This window comes from Rattus norvegicus (genome assembly GCF_036323735.1).
Source record: "Rattus norvegicus strain BN/NHsdMcwi chromosome Y unlocalized genomic scaffold, GRCr8 chrY_unlocalized_5, whole genome shotgun sequence".
Classification (NCBI taxonomy): domain Eukaryota; kingdom Metazoa; phylum Chordata; class Mammalia; order Rodentia; family Muridae; genus Rattus; species Rattus norvegicus.
In genome coordinates this window covers 620,921-636,925 of record NW_026947408.1, presented here as the reverse complement: position 1 = coordinate 636,925, position 16,005 = coordinate 620,921, and the positions used below count along the sequence as shown (strand labels likewise).

General features: G+C 38.5%; 1 long non-coding RNA gene across 2 annotated transcripts in view; it reads right to left on the bottom strand.

Moving 5' to 3' along the window:
• Positions 1-16,005, bottom strand: part of LOC134484766 (uncharacterized) — a 37,973-nt gene that overhangs the window by 11,787 nt on the left and 10,181 nt on the right. For both annotated transcript variants that reach the window (XR_010062532.1, XR_010062533.1), the window contains exon 2: positions 2,402-2,593. This is a non-coding gene — a long non-coding RNA (uncharacterized LOC134484766). The remainder of the gene's footprint in view (positions 1-2,401; positions 2,594-16,005) is intronic.

Here is a 16,005-nt window from a genome sequence, read left to right as displayed (position 1 = left end):
GAGTTCTGTAGGCTTCTTGAATGTCTATGGGTATCTCTTTTTTTTAGGTTAGGGAAGTTTTCTTCTATGATTTTGTTGAAGATATTTACTGGTCCTTTGAGCTGGGAGTCTTCACTCTCTTCTATACCTATTATCCTTAGGTTTGATCTTCTCATTGAGTCCTGGATTTCCTGTATGTTTTGGACCAGTAGCTTTTTCCGCTTTACATTATCTTTGACAGTTGAGTCAATGATTTTTATGGAATCTTCTGCTCCTGAGATTCTCTCTTCCATCTCTTGTATTCTGTTGGTGAAGCTTGTATCTACAGCTCCTTGTCTCCTCTTTTGGTTTTCTATATCCAGGGTTGTTTCCATGTGTTCTTTCTTGATTGCTTCTATTTCCATTTTTAATTCCTACAACTGTTTGATTGTGTTTTCCTGGAACTCTTTCAGGGATTTTTGTGTCTCCTCTCTATGGGCTTCTACGTGTTTATTTATGTATTCCTGGAATTCTTTTAGGGATTTTTGTGTCTCCTTTCTATGGGCTTCTACGTGTTTATTTATGTTTTCCTGGAATTCTTTCAGGGATTTTTGTGTCTCCTCTCTATGGGTTTCTACTTGTTTATTTATGTTTTCCTGGAATTCTTTCAGGGATTTTTGTGTCTCCTCTCTATGGGCTTCTACTTGTTTATTTATGTTTTCCTGGAATTCTTTCAGGCATTTTTGCGATTCCTCTCTGTAGGCTTCTACTTGTTCTCTATGGGAGTTCTTCACATCTTTCTTGAAGTCCTCCAGCATCATGATCAAAAATGATTTTGAAACTAGATCTTGCTTTTCTGGTTTGTTTGGATATTCCATGTTTGTTTTGATGAGAGAATTGGGCTCCGATGGTGCCATGTAGTCTTGGTTTCTGTTGCTTGGGTTCCTGCGCTTGCCTCACGCCATCAGATTATCTCTAGTGTTACTTTGTTCTACTATTTCTGACAGTAGCTAGACTGTCCTATATGCCTGTGTGTCAGGAGTGCTGTAGACCTGTTTTCCTCTCTTTCAGTCAGTTATGGGGACAGAATGTTCTGCTTTTGGGCTTTTAGTTTTTCCTCTCTACAGGTCTTCAGCTGTTCCTGTGGACCTGTGTCTTGAGTTCACCAGGCAGCTTTCTTGCAGCAGAAAATTTGGTCTTACCTGTGGTCCCGAGGCTCAAGTTCGCTCATGGGGTGCTGCCCATGGGCTCTCTGCAGCGGCAGCAACCAGGAAGACATGTGCCGCCCCTTCTGGGAGCTTCAGTGCACCAGGGTTCCAGATGGTCTTTGGCTTTTTCCTCTGGCGTCCAAGATGTGTGTGCAGAGAGCAGTCTCTTCTGGTTTCCCAGGCTTGTCTGCCTCTCTGAAGGTTTAGCTCTCTCTCCCATGGGATTTGGGTGCAGAGAACTGTTTATCCGGTCTGTTTCCTTCAAGTTCCGGTGTATCTCAGGCAGGGGTCCTGCCGCTCCTGGGCCCTCCTCCACGGGAGCCCAGAGGCCTTATACAGTTTCCTCTTGGGCCAGGGATGTGGGCAGGGGTGAGCAGTGCTGGTGGTCTCTTCTGCCCTGCAGCCTCAGGAGTGCCCACTTGACCAGGCGGTTGGGTCTCTCTCTCACGGGGTCTGGGAGCAGAGAGCTGCTGCTGTCACGCTTTTCATATGCTTCATGTGACCCAGTTGATAGCCTCCTTCATCTTAATCACAGATCAACAGGATGCAACTTTGCTTCAGAGCCTTCATGTCTGGCCACAGAAGCCACGAGAAAAATGTCACAGTCAACAGTGATAATGTAGCCATCCCAGGGCATTTCCTCCAAGTTTTACTTTCAACTGTATTATTTTTTGCAGATTATGCTACTCTTTCTAGAAGGTCATGATGTGGGAGAATATTTGGATGCTGCCCCATCCACAGTTTAGAGATTTCTTACATAGAATCTTTCTCTATACTTGCATACAAACTAACCATTTAAGCACACAAACTGAAACACACACACACACACACACACACACACACACACACACACAAACACAAACACAAACACAAACACAAACACGGTATACAGATAATAGAGAAGAGCTTATTGAAGAAAAGTTAGGTCAGTTGGTCTACTATATAAAATGGGAAGGGCTTTTCTAAAATCTATTACCCTAGAATGGAGGATGTTAAAATGGGAAAGAATAGTGAGTCGCGCTTTCCCCGCAACTTGGCCACATGAACAATGATGTATGAGACAATAGATCTGCATAGTCAAAGCCAAAGACCAGAAGCATACACAGTCAATTGAAGATGAATACAGCTCATCTCTCTGATTCTAATGGAAGAGTTCAGTTGTTTCCCACACCTCTCCTGAAGAGTATTTCATTTCAGTCCAATGCTAGCACACTGAAGGATATTCAAGAACATACCTGACAGGTGATCTTTTGACCTAGGTTAATATAAACATGAAGCAAGAGTGTCAGCATTCCCAGAGCTCTGCTGAGCAGGGGGTGCTGATTTCCTCTGGATCACTTAGTAATGCTTCAGAAATCCAAGAAGTCAGCCTTCTCAGACTTATTCACAGCTGCACATGTGGTATCTTGTCTTCACAACACCATAGCCTGTAGATACAGAAACCAGGATGAAAACTGCAAACTTCACCAGCCTACATTTCTTTGACAGATGCCCAGAATCTCTGATAGGTCTCTCTAGATCCACGACTATAGATAGGCATGCCTTGTAGGGGTATAACATGGTTGTTTAGTTTCCCCATCTACTGTTCAGAACACGTAGGGAAGTCAGTAAGGAGCCAGTCCTTGTTTTAGTTTACTAACTGACAGTTCTTCACTGTAGTAGAAAACTGCCTGCCAAAGGACACTTTTAGGACAAAACCGCAAGGAACAGATTTGGAAAAGGTCTATATCAATCCTCCATCTGATAGAGGGCCATAACCAATACATACAAAGAACTCAAAATTTAGACTTCAGAGAGACAAATATCCCTATTAAAATTATATTCCAGAACTAAACAAAGATTTCTCAACTGAAGGAAATCAATTATCTGAAAAGATCGTAAAGAAATGGTCATCATAGAAATGTAAATGAAAACAACTCTGAGTTTCCACCTCACAAAGTCAGAATGACTGTAATAAAAAAACTCAGGAGACAGAAGATGATGATAAGGATGTGAAGAAAGAGGAACACTCCTTCTTTGTTGGTTGGATTACAAACTGGTTCAAACATTCTGGAAATCAGTCTGCAGGATCCTTAGAAAATTGGACATTGCAGTAACTGAGGTCCAAGCCATACCACTCCTGGTCATATACCGAAAAGAAGACATACAAAAAAGACACATACAGAACAATGTTCATAGCAGCCTTATTTAAAATACCCATAGGCTGGAAAGAACCCAGATGGCATTCATCAGAGAAATGGATACAGAAAAATATGGTACATCTACACAATGGACTACTAATCAGCTATAAAACAATGATTACAAGAAAGACATAGACAAATGGATTGAACAAGAAAATATCCTGTGTGAAGCAAACAAATCACAGAAAAACACACATGGTATGCAATCACCAAACGTGTGTATTGACCCAAAAGCTCAAATTACTCATGATACCATCCACAGACCACTAGAAGGTCAAGAAAAGGAACCCATTTTATGCTTGCTTCAGTCCGTTTTAGAAGGGGGAAAAATATCTATGAGTTTACAGCAGATACTGAAGGAATATAAGAATATAAGATTGATATGAATATAGGATTGATGAAGCTAAGAAGTACATGCTGACAGGAAACAGATTTAGATCTTCCCTGAAAGACATAGCTAGAGCATGTCAAATACAGAAGTGAATGCCAGTGGCAAACCAGTGCACTGATCCAGACCTCCTGTTGGTAGATTTTGAGAAAGGTTTACAAGAACTGAAGGAGATTTCAAATCCCATAAGAACTACAGTGCCAATGAACCAGAGCTTTCTGGTTCATTCAAACCAATATTCAAATCTGTACATGGAAAGACCTAAAGATCCAACTGCATATGTGGCAGAGGATGGCCTTGTTGGGCACCAATGTAAGGAGAAGCCGATTGTACTCCATTGGTTTGACTCCCAGTGAAAGAGAATGACAAGGGGCAGTAAGGGGAGTTTATAGAAAAAGGGGAGGATACTAGTTAAGCTCTATGGAAAGGAACTTGGGAAACGAAATAACATTTGAAATGTAAATATGGAAATATCCCATTAAAAATTCATTAAAATTTCCTGAAAAAAAAATAAGAAATAAAGAAAGGAAAAGGAATAAAAACTTACTGACTCAGAAATCTTAAGGGTAACTGTTAGGGAATGCTACTCAGAGTAATAGTAGTGAAAAGAGTGAGATGATGAAGTCTCAACTAGAAGCAATTCTCCTTCCCAGATATCAGTTTCAGACACAAACTGCACTAAAGGAATCCAAAGCATGGAGGAGTTTACACTGAACTGAGGACACAATACTTGCCTTTGCCTTCTTCCTTAGCACCTTTTTGTTCTGGGCACAAAGAAATGCCTTGAGCTTTCAGGAAAACTACTTTGTCCTTCCCAAGACTTAGCTTTTAGAATAAAGAAATTAATTATATAAACTCAATAACTTCCAGGAACCATAATAGGCAGGGAAGTCTACATACTTTGAGAGGCTCCCAGCTACTGATTCCTATATGTGGAAGGCTATGATTTAGGCTTTCTCTTTGAGGAACCCAGTCAACCCCTAAGCAGGACTCACTGAGCTTTACCAAGGAGCACATATTTGTTCTTTTTATACCAAGACAGAAGGCCAGCTTCCTTCTCCCTATCCCTGCACCTTGATCTTCTCTCTCACAAATGGCTGTTTACTTTGAATTATAGGCCAATTAGTAAACCCTAGAGGTAGAGGTACTTAAGGAATATCTGAGAGGCAGTTAATGTCACGACAACACTTGTGACATCACAGAAGAATCTACTACTCTCCAGGTTACAAGAGATTTTTCGTTGAGGACTTAATGGTGATGTGACTGAGAACTGCCTTGTCCTACCTGCTAAACAGCTTTCCTTACATTGACCAGATTAGAGGGTGCCCTTTCCAGGAGTGTCTCCTGTGACACAGTGGAAACCTTTACATACATCTCTCTAAACCTAGAGACTTCTCTTTGCTTCATTAGTGGTTACATATTCTGAATGGAGATAGTCAGGGGCTTGTTACTGGTAGAAAAAATTAGGAACATGGAGGGGAAGAGATTCTTCTAGATAATATTTTTAATCCCAGTCAATTTCTGTGACATACAAATCAATTTTCTAGGTTTTCTCTGTTTCCTATGGCCAGTGTTTTTCCTACAGACCTTTAAATGAATGAATATTTTACTACATTTTCCAATTTTACATTCCTTGATAGTGAACTTTATATATATTTCTGAATGTTTACTCAAAAATTCCATTTTCCAATTTCATTATTTTGCAATTGTTTTGGAACAAAAGTGGGCCCAGTTATAGAGTCATTATAACAGTGTAAGTATTGTGTTCCCATTTCAATGATAAACTCCCAAATCCACATTTTATCCAAAAATTACCAGACATCAGGAAAGCAAAGGACAACATGAACTATTGAATGTGTTTCTGTAGTCCCATTAGACATCAGTTCTCTAATATCTACCTTCCTGTGTTACCAGGGACAGACTTGAGGGTTTTGGATATTTTACCATGATTCTTTTTTCAGTCCAACCCTAAGATTCAGGAAGATGGGCAAGGAGAGGGATGGCTTTAGGTCCATGGAAACATCAACTTCAATAGGTTCATAAGAACAGGAGGGAGTATATTTGACACTGTAATTTTTGGATTCTAAATTCTTGACCTAGATCTGCTTATTCATGCTAAATTTCCAAATAACCTCATAGCTGTAAGGACCATCAAGAATATATACATATATATATATATATATAATTTCATCTAACAAAATTAGATAAGAATGATTAAGCTTAGAAGTGCATGCTGAGAGGAACCAGGTATAGAACTTTACACAGTGACCCAGCTAGAGCATGCCAAATACAGAATTGAATGCTAGTGGCAAACCAGTTAACTGAAAACGGACCTCATTTTGGTAGATTTTGAGAAAGGATTACAAGAGCTGAAGGGGCTTTCAATCCCATAAGAACAACAATGCCAATGAACCAGAGCTTTCTCTTACCAAACCAATATTCAAAGACTGTACATGGACAGACCTATGGCTCCAAAAGCGTATGTAGCAGAGGATGACCTTATTGGGCACCAATGGAAGGAGAGGCCATTGGTCTTCCCTGGGATTGACTGCCTGTTCAAATGATTTTCAAGGTATAGTAAGTGGGGTAATAGAACAAGGGGAGGGGAACTGATAAGGGATTTTATGGCCAGGAAATTGAAAAAGGAAATAATATTTGAAATGTAAATATAGAAATATTCAATAAGAAAAGAATAAAATTTGCTAAAAAATAAAAAAAAATGAAAGAAATAAAAGAAAAGAAAAGTGCCAACTAATCACACTTATTGACTCAGAAATCTAAATGGTCTTGTCAGGGAATGATAATCAGAGTAATACAGTCGAAAGTCTGATGTAATGAAGTCTCAACTAGAAGCAATTTTCTCTCCCAGATATCAGTTTCAGACACAAACTGCACTCTAGGAATCCAAAGCCTGGAGGAGTTTAAATTGAGCTGAGGACACAATACTTGTTGTTTCCATCTTCCTTAGGAACTTTTCCTTCTGGGCAGAAAGAATAGAATCCATGAGCTCTTAGAAAATCAACTCTGTCCATCCCAGTACCTGACATTTGGAATATAGATATTAATGATATAAACATCTCTGATTTCCAGGAACCATAGCCAGCAAGTAAATCTAGATGCTACTGAGTGGATCCAGGCTCCAGCTTCCCACGTGTGGAAGGCTGAGATCAACACCATCTCTTCAATGAACCATAACTATTCTGAGAGAGCATTCAGTGAGCGTTCCCATGGACTACATATTTCGTCGATTTTTTAAACTAAAACAAAAGGCCAGCTTCATTCTCTCCATCTCTGATCTCTTCTTCTTCTTTGTTCACCTCCCAAATGTCTGTTTACTCTGAATTAGAAGACAATTAGTAAACCGTAGAGGTACTGAAGGAATATCTGAGAGGCAGAGCAGTCACAACAACACCTGTGACATCACCGAAGAACCTAAGACTCTTCTGGATAAAGAGATTTTTCAGGAAAAGCCTAATGGTGATGTCACTGAGAACTGCCATGGCCTTCCTGCAGAACAGCTTTCCTTACATTGACAAGATTAGAGGGTGCCCTTTCCAGGAGTGTGTCCTTTGACACAGTGGAAAAGATTACATACTACATCTCAATAAAGAAAGTGACTTCTCTTTGCATCATTAGTGGTAACATGCTCTGAATGGCGAAAGTTAGTTAGGGACTTGGCATGGGTAGAAAAGATCTAGGAACTTGGAGTGGAGGAGAATCTTCTGGATAATAATTTTATTCATTGGATCATTCCTGTGAAATACAGTTCAATTTCCTAGGTGTTTTCTGTTTCTTAAAGGACAGTATTTTCCCAACAGACCTTTAATTGAAAGAATATTGTATGACATTTTCTTACTGTACATTCCTTCATAGTGGACTTTACATAGATTCCTGAATGTGTATTCAAACATTCTGTTTTCCAATTCAATATTTTGCAATGATTTTGGCAACAAAGAATGCCCAGCTATAGAGTGAATATAAGATTAATATTGTTTACCTCTTCGAAATGATAAACTCCCAAATCCTCATTTTATCCAAAATTTATCAGACATCAGTAAAGCAAAGGACAATATGGACTACCTAACGTGGTTCTGTTGTCACATTAGATATCAGTTCTCAAATATCTTCCCACGGCCAGACTTGAGGGTTTTGGATGTTCTACCATGATCTTTCTTCAGGGCAAATATAAGATTCAGGAGGATGTGCTGGGAGAGGAATTGCTTGAGGTCCAGTGAAACCTCAACTTCAATAGGTTCAAAAGAACAATAGGTAGTCTATTTGGCATTGTCATTTGTGGATTCTATATTCTTGACCAAGTGGCACAGAATCCACGTTAACATTCCATGTACCCTCATAGCGTTAGGAGACAACAAAAGTGTGTGTGTGTGTGTGTGTGTGTGTGTATATATATATATATATATATATATATATATATATATATATATATATATATGCATGCCACCAAAACTAGAGAAGATTGATGAAGTTAAGAAATGCATTCTGCCAGGAACTGGGTGTAGATATTGCCTGAAAGACACAGCTAGAGCAGGTCAACTATATACATGAATGCTAGTGGCAAACCAGTGAACTGAAGACGGACCTCTTGTTGGAACATTTTGAGAGAGGATTACTAGAGCTGAAGGTGCTTTCAACACCATGAAAACAACAATTACAATGAATTAGATCTTTCTGGTACTAGACCAATATTCAAAGAATGTGCATTGACAGACCTATGGCTCCAACTGCATATGTGGCAGAGGATGGCCTTGTTGTGCACCAATGGAAGGAGAAGCCCTTGGTCCTACCTAGGTTTCTCTCTCAGTTCATGGGCATGCCAAGTGGCCTTAAGGGGTATTAAATAATTGCAGAAACTGCACATACTGTGGCCATATTCCGGTATTCAGGACACAAGGAAATTAATTTGATTAATCATAGGTATGCAAGGAGATACTTCAGGAGAAGAAGAGGAAAGGGAACTTGGGCCTGACTGATGCACAGCATGAGTTCACCAATCCTAAAAAGAAAGAGGAGAGATGTAGTTCTTCCTCATCTTAAAAAATGTGTAGAATCTTTTTAATGTTTTTTCTCTCCAAGCTTGGTTACTGGAAGATTGATATAATTTATTAATTTTTATTTACATTATAATTGTTGTTCCATTTCCCTGTTTCACCTCCAGGAACCAAGTATCTCATCCTTCTTCCCCTGATTCTATGAGGGAGCTCCTTACCCACCTACCCACCTACTCCCTCCCGCCTCCATTTCCTGACATTCCCCTACCCTGGGACATTGAGCCTTGACAGGAAAAGGGACCTCTACTTCCAGGTCGATCCTCTGCTACATATGTGACAAGAGTTATAGGTCAATCCCTCTGTACTCTTGGGATGTTGGTTTGGTTCCTGTTATTTCCTGTGGGAAGGTTATTTTTAAAGTTGTCACAGATATAATTTTAAGGAATCAAGTGCAAACGAGAGAGGAATGTGTTGTTATAAACCTAAACACACATCTATGGAAGGAAACTAATTAGAATGGCCAGGAGTTCTTATGATGCCCTGCCATACTTTTCCAGATTTCCAGTGTTTTTTTTTCCCTGAACTCAGCCATTTAACCTTAAAGGAAGGCCATTCTAAAAGAATCCATACACACCTCCTTGTGGTTTTCAGGAAATAATAAAGATAATATCCCCAAGGAGTGAATGGCTTTTTAGTTTTAATAAAAAAATCTCAATTCACAGTGACAAATAACGGAATGGTCAGAAGAGACAGAGATAGACAACACATAAACAAATAAATGAATATAAGGAGACAATAAATGGTGGCTACAACAAAATCATGCACTTGGGAAAAGTGTCATTTGGAGACATCTCCCTAGAATCTTGATGTCTGTTAGAGGCAGTAAAAATGGCCATCACTATGTGTTCAACAGAAGGTTTTAGATCCAGTATTACTTCTAAAAGTAACAAAATACATGAAAATTTCTATAGGAAATGTAGACCAGGGTATCACAGGTCCCTCAATCACTCTGTTGAGTTTCTTTATCTTGGTTCCCTGTGGAATGCCTCAGGTAGCACCTTGAAAAAAACCTACACACATCAGGGTCATAGTACATGATGAAATGTATAATTTGCTCAAACTGGTTACAATTTCAAAAAGATAAATCTATGGCTTCACGATATTACAGGGTAAAATCGAAAGACCACTCAGAATGACCAAGGCTTGGAGGGAAATATTTTAGGAAGACTAACTCTAAATGCAAATTACCAGATTCAGTTTTAAAGAAAAAGTATAAAAGAACAAAAATGCATCCTATTTGGCTAATGCTGGGGGAAACAAGAAAGTTTAACAAGAGTCAAGAACATGCGGTCAGCTAGGTCAACTTCAACTTCTCAGTTTCTAGAAAAGAGTTGGGTTCTCTGCCAGAAACATTATCAGGCCAGTTGGTAGAAATGAGAGACAGCTTGCACTTGGAAAAGATGGAGAGATGTTTGTCCTCATAGCCAATGTAAAAAGAAAATAGTCAAACTCGTGCAGAATGACAAAGGGTGCAAACCCTTCAGGCATGGAGATTGGTATCTAATGAGGTGCTTCTGTTGGGGGAAGAAAATAAAACAGGGTAGTGAAGAAGGTATTTATAAATACAACCTAAGGTTGTATTTACACATGGTTGTCTATATAACCATAACTAGAGTAGAAAATGATTAATAATTGAAATCAATAATTCCTTCATATTTTGTTAATAAAGTGTTTCTATAGATTTTTGTGTTTTCTTTCCTCCATTTATTTATCATGCAATATAATATCAATTAAGACAATACAATCATTTTCATATTCATTTCAAATTTGAGATACTAAAAGAATGTGCCATGAAACCCATTGCACCTATTCTAAATGTATAACGTGTTTGACATTGTGGAATTGATAATTATATCACATTCAGTATAACTATGACCTGGTTAAATATATAATGCATTTCTATTTGTAAGTAGGATCATTCTATTTTATCAAGGCACCATTATAATCTGGTTATTATTTTCATTTACAAATTATTCACAATATAGGAAAATATGATGTTGTCTCAAGTTGACAAGAAGTAGACTCGTGATGGCTATTTTCGGTTGCCTACATGAATGCAACAGGAATTATCTAAAACCATAAAATAATTGGCATATCTTTGAAGCACTTCTGGTTTCATTCAAAGTGACAAGATCTACTTCTAGTCTGAATATGTAAAATACAAAAACACACCATGAATCCAGATATTTAATCCTGCTACAATGTGGTCAATTCCTTCTATTGGAAGCCTATAGGAGGACAAGGAAGAAAGAAATGCTTGTTCTTATCCTGCTTGGTCTGTCTTGATAGCAAGTTTATTTCATTACTGGCATTAAATCTTAATTCGAAAGAATGCCAAAACCACTGAAGACAACTTAAGACATCATTCTTGGTGACACAGCAATTGGAAGATTCTTGACCTTAACTTTCACAGCCAGCCATTGTTGGATTAGCTGTACCAGAGCCTGTAAGTCACTCAAATAATCTCTCCTCTCCCCATATGTGCACAAACACATACAGGCACACACACACACACACACACACACACACACAAACACACACACACACATATATATGTATATCTATATATGTATATCTATGTATATCTATGTATATATATATATGCATATCTCAGATCAATACTTCTCTGTCTGTTTATCTACCTACCATGATACCTAGATACCTAGACATATAAGTAGACACATAGATTAATATTAGGTTGTGTGAAATCGGTATAGACCCAGGATAGAGTAGGTGCCTCCAATCATGTCACAGGTACTTGGTGCTTAATTCTTCTCAATCCAAGATATCTGTTACTGCTGTGGAAGCAAACTTACTCCACAAATTAGTCCTCACTTACACAGGACATAATCAAAACTGTGTGTGAGTTTATAGGTATCTTAAGAATAAAGTTAAAGAATGCCAGTAAAGTATTTGGGTTTCAATTAAGCTTCATGCATTTAGACTCTGTCTTTAGCACTACATTTCAAGGCTTAAACGACGCTTGTGTTCCCTGAGGCCTACCGGCACAATGGACAACCAGGAAGACACTGCTTCAAGCACTTGCCAGCAAATCCCCTGAAAGCACACTCTGCAGGAGTAAACTACACCCTGAATCTTGCACTCCATTTTCTGATGCACAACTCTGACTGCTTTCATGGAGACCAGCTCTGACAAGGACTAACCAAGAAAGATCCTGACCCAATTCCTTGTGTAACAAGACCCCTTAAAGCACACTCAGGAACCTTAAATATCACCCCATTCCCTAGGGTCCATTATCTGGAGAACAACTTCCACCTTCTTTGCTCTAGATTAATGTGGTAACTGGGTTCCCAAACAAAACCTATACTAGGTAACATAGAAACAATTTTAGGACCCAAAACCAAAGAGGCCGCATAGGCCGTAAAAACCTGTGGATAGACCCCTACTGGGTTTGAACCTTTGCAAGTAACCTGTGCTCTGGGACACTCAGAGCAGAAGTCAGAAAGAAAACAGGAATCAATGGAGTGGGGCATCCAAAAGCACTTTTCCAACAATGATAATCTCAGAAATCATCATGTAAATCCATAATAACTGCAAAACCAAGAGGGCTAAAGGGCAACATAAGATCACAATCAATAACACCCAGGGCAATTGGTATAACCATGTTCTAACTATACTAAAGCAGCCTGTTGAATATTAAATCACAGCTGCAGCAGAAAATGACCTTAAATCTAATCTTATGAAGATTCTAGCTAACTTTAAAGAAGTAATGAATAATCCCTGTAAATAAATATAGGAAAATAAAATCAAATGGGTGAAGAAAATGAATAAGATTGTTCAAGGCCTGAAAAGAAAAATAGAAGAAATAAGAAAAACATAAAATAAAGAAACCCTGGAGATGGAAACCCTACGTAAGAGAACAGAAACTATAGATGCAAACATCAACAAGAGAGTACAAGAGATGGGAGCAACAATCACAGGCATATAAGACAGATGGAATTAATCTATCAGCAAAGATAAATATTAAATATAAAACCTCCGGGAAATATGGGACACTATGAAAAAAGAAAAAAACAAACAAACAAACAAACAAACCTAAGTGCAATAGGAATACAAGGAGAAGATTCTCAGTTTGAAAGTCCAGGAACTATTTTCAACCAAGTAATAGAAGAAAACTCCCCTAAACCAATGGAAGAGATGTCCATGAATGTACATGAAGTTTACAGAACAAGAAATATGTTGGATTAAAAGAAAAGAAAACAAACAAATGTGTCCACATAATAATCAAATCTTAATATACAGAAAAATGATATTAAACGGTACAAAGGAAAAAGCCCAAGTAACAAACATAGGCAAACTTAACAAAACTATATTAATTTTTAACAGAAAGTCTAAAAGTCAGAAGGGCCTAGGCAGATATCTTACATACATTAAGAGAACACAGATATAGGAAAAGATCACCATGGACTAAAGCTGGCATTAAAAATCAAGGAAAAGTCTCTACAAACTCATGTAAATTAAACAACTTTTTACCGAATGACTGATGGCCTCGAGAGGACATACAGAAATTAAAGACATTCTAAAATTCAGTGAAAATGAAGGAGTAGCATACACAATCTCATGAGAAACAATGAGAGAATTGCAAAGAGGAAAGATCACTACAAAAATGGCCTTTCCAATGCAATCAGAGAGATCACATACCAGTAACTTAAAAACACAGGGAAGACCTCTACAAGAAAACAATCAAACAAACAAACAAACAAACATGCCACAGGGGCAGTTATCAGAAGGCAGTTATCAAACTCAAGGCTGGAATCAATAAATAAGAAAAAAGAAGACAGTAATATTAAAAAGGGTCCCAAGAGTTGAGAAAATTAGCAACTTAGCCAATCTAATTCAAACGTGGAGGAACATTCTCCTAACTAACAAAAATGAAGGAAGACATAACGAGGAACAATGAGATAATTCAAAGAATCCTTAGGTTTTACTTCAAAAGCATATACTCGGGCTGGGGATTTAGCTCAGTGGTAGAGCGCTTACCTAGGAAGTGCAAATCCCTGGGTTCGGTCCCCAGCTCAAAAAAAAAAAAAAATACTCCTTAACATTGGAAAATCAGAATAAAATAGTCAATTTCAAATTTAAATCAAGATCAGGTAAACAACTTGAATAAAGGTAAAGCCCCTAAGGAAATACAATCATTAAAAGTCTCCCAACTAAAAAAAAGGGTGCATAGCATGGCAGGTTAGAACACATGTGGGAATCCCCCTTCTCTAAGGTGAAGGATAAGGAGCAATGGAAGAGGAGCATGTGAGTGTGGGAATGGGATGAGAGGACTTGGGAAAGGCTGTAATCCAGATGCAAAGGGAACAGATGAAGGGAATTAAAACAAAGGAATTACTGGCCATATGACTTACTTCTCCCACAGATTTTCTTACTGTGTAGCAGTCTTCCTATCCCTAACTTATGTCCCTTGTCTCACACACCTGTGGGCCCCCCAGACATGGGCACAGAGCTGTGACACTGAAGAGCCTGGAGAAATATTTGTTGATTGTCTGCTGAGAAGGAGGCCAGCTGTAGAACACACCTCCTGTAATATTTTGATTTTCCCTGTCTAGAAACCTTCTAGGACACTTTTCGAAGCTGATTTCTACCAATTGTGGATGACAGAATCTTTTCTTCAGTCCTTTAAGGGGAGAAAATGCAAAGCTGGGAGTGGGTGGGAAAAGCTGCTGAATCCTGAGTGCACGTTTTGTGTGGAGTTCCTCTACTTGCTTTCTGGTAAATCAGGGAAGAACCAGGCAAAAGGGTGCTTTCCTGGTGTACTAGAACACTGTAATCTAGATTGTATGCAACAGGGCCACCAGGAGAAATGATGGTTAGGAAGGCAAGAAATCACCAAAGAGCCTTGTAAGAGTGCATTGTCCTTGGAAGTATGTCTGTCTAATGCATAATGCACAGCAGCATCTATGCCTCTTTTAATGTCACAGTCGGAGCCTGGCTATATGAGGCAATTGTGGCACACTGACTGTCCACAGGACCTCTAGGACATATGATTCTTTTTACGCTAACCCTGATCTCTGTAAGGTGACCTTGGAGCTTTGAGACAATAGGAAGACATAGCACAAAACACACACACACGAACACACACACACACAAACACCACCACTTCCAACAACAACAACTACAAAATCAACAAAAAATAAACAAAGAAACAAACAAACAAAAACAACAAAGAGGTAATTTGTTGTAGAAAATAATTTAATCCCAATATGGTATTTTTACCCTGCCTTTGTCCATTTAATTCCCTGTTAAAAGACACACACATACACACACACACACACACACACACACACACACACACACACACGCATGCACACACACACACACACAAACACACACCACCACTAGCACCACCACCACCACCACCAACAACAAAAACAACAACAAAAAAACAAACAAACAAAAACAAAAAACAAAGAGGTAGTTTGTTGTAAAAAATAATTTACTCCCATTCTGGTGTTTTTACCCTGCCTTTGTCCATTTTATTCCCTGATAAAACACACACACACAGACACACACACACACACACACACACACACATATTTTATATTAAGATAAGCCATTTTGAGAAATCGAAATGCCCAGATATTTACACTTTATCTCATTAAAATCTATTTTCTATCTATAATTCCACACTATTACTATGTTTTATCTGGCCTTCTCTTGATTCCAATTGACCAGATGGTATGTCCATGCCTTTTTGAACCAAAAACCATTGCACGTTCCTCTTCTTTTCACTCTGTTCTCTCTTCTGGGTCTCATCTGCCTTCCTACCCCACCCTGACAGTAAATTCACCCTCAAGACTTCCAATAATCCGTTTTGGCTCCTACAAACATCACAAATACCTGTGTGTGTGCATGGGATTATGCATGTGCATGTGAGGGTCTGTGTGTGTGTGTGTGTGTGTGTGTGTGTGTGTGTGTACATGCATGCACACATTCACATGATTAAAACATAAACATTCTTTGAACATAAAAAGAAAACTCATAACTCATTTGAACCAGCATTCTTAGATGAGTTTAGCCATCATAAAAAAAATTATTTTCGCAACTGGTGGTTTTTACATACTTGTTGGGAATGCAAACTCAAGTCCTCATATTTGCATGACAATGAAATCACCAACTATGACATCATCCAAACACCTTACAATTACATTTTATAAGCTTCTTAGGTTTACTGA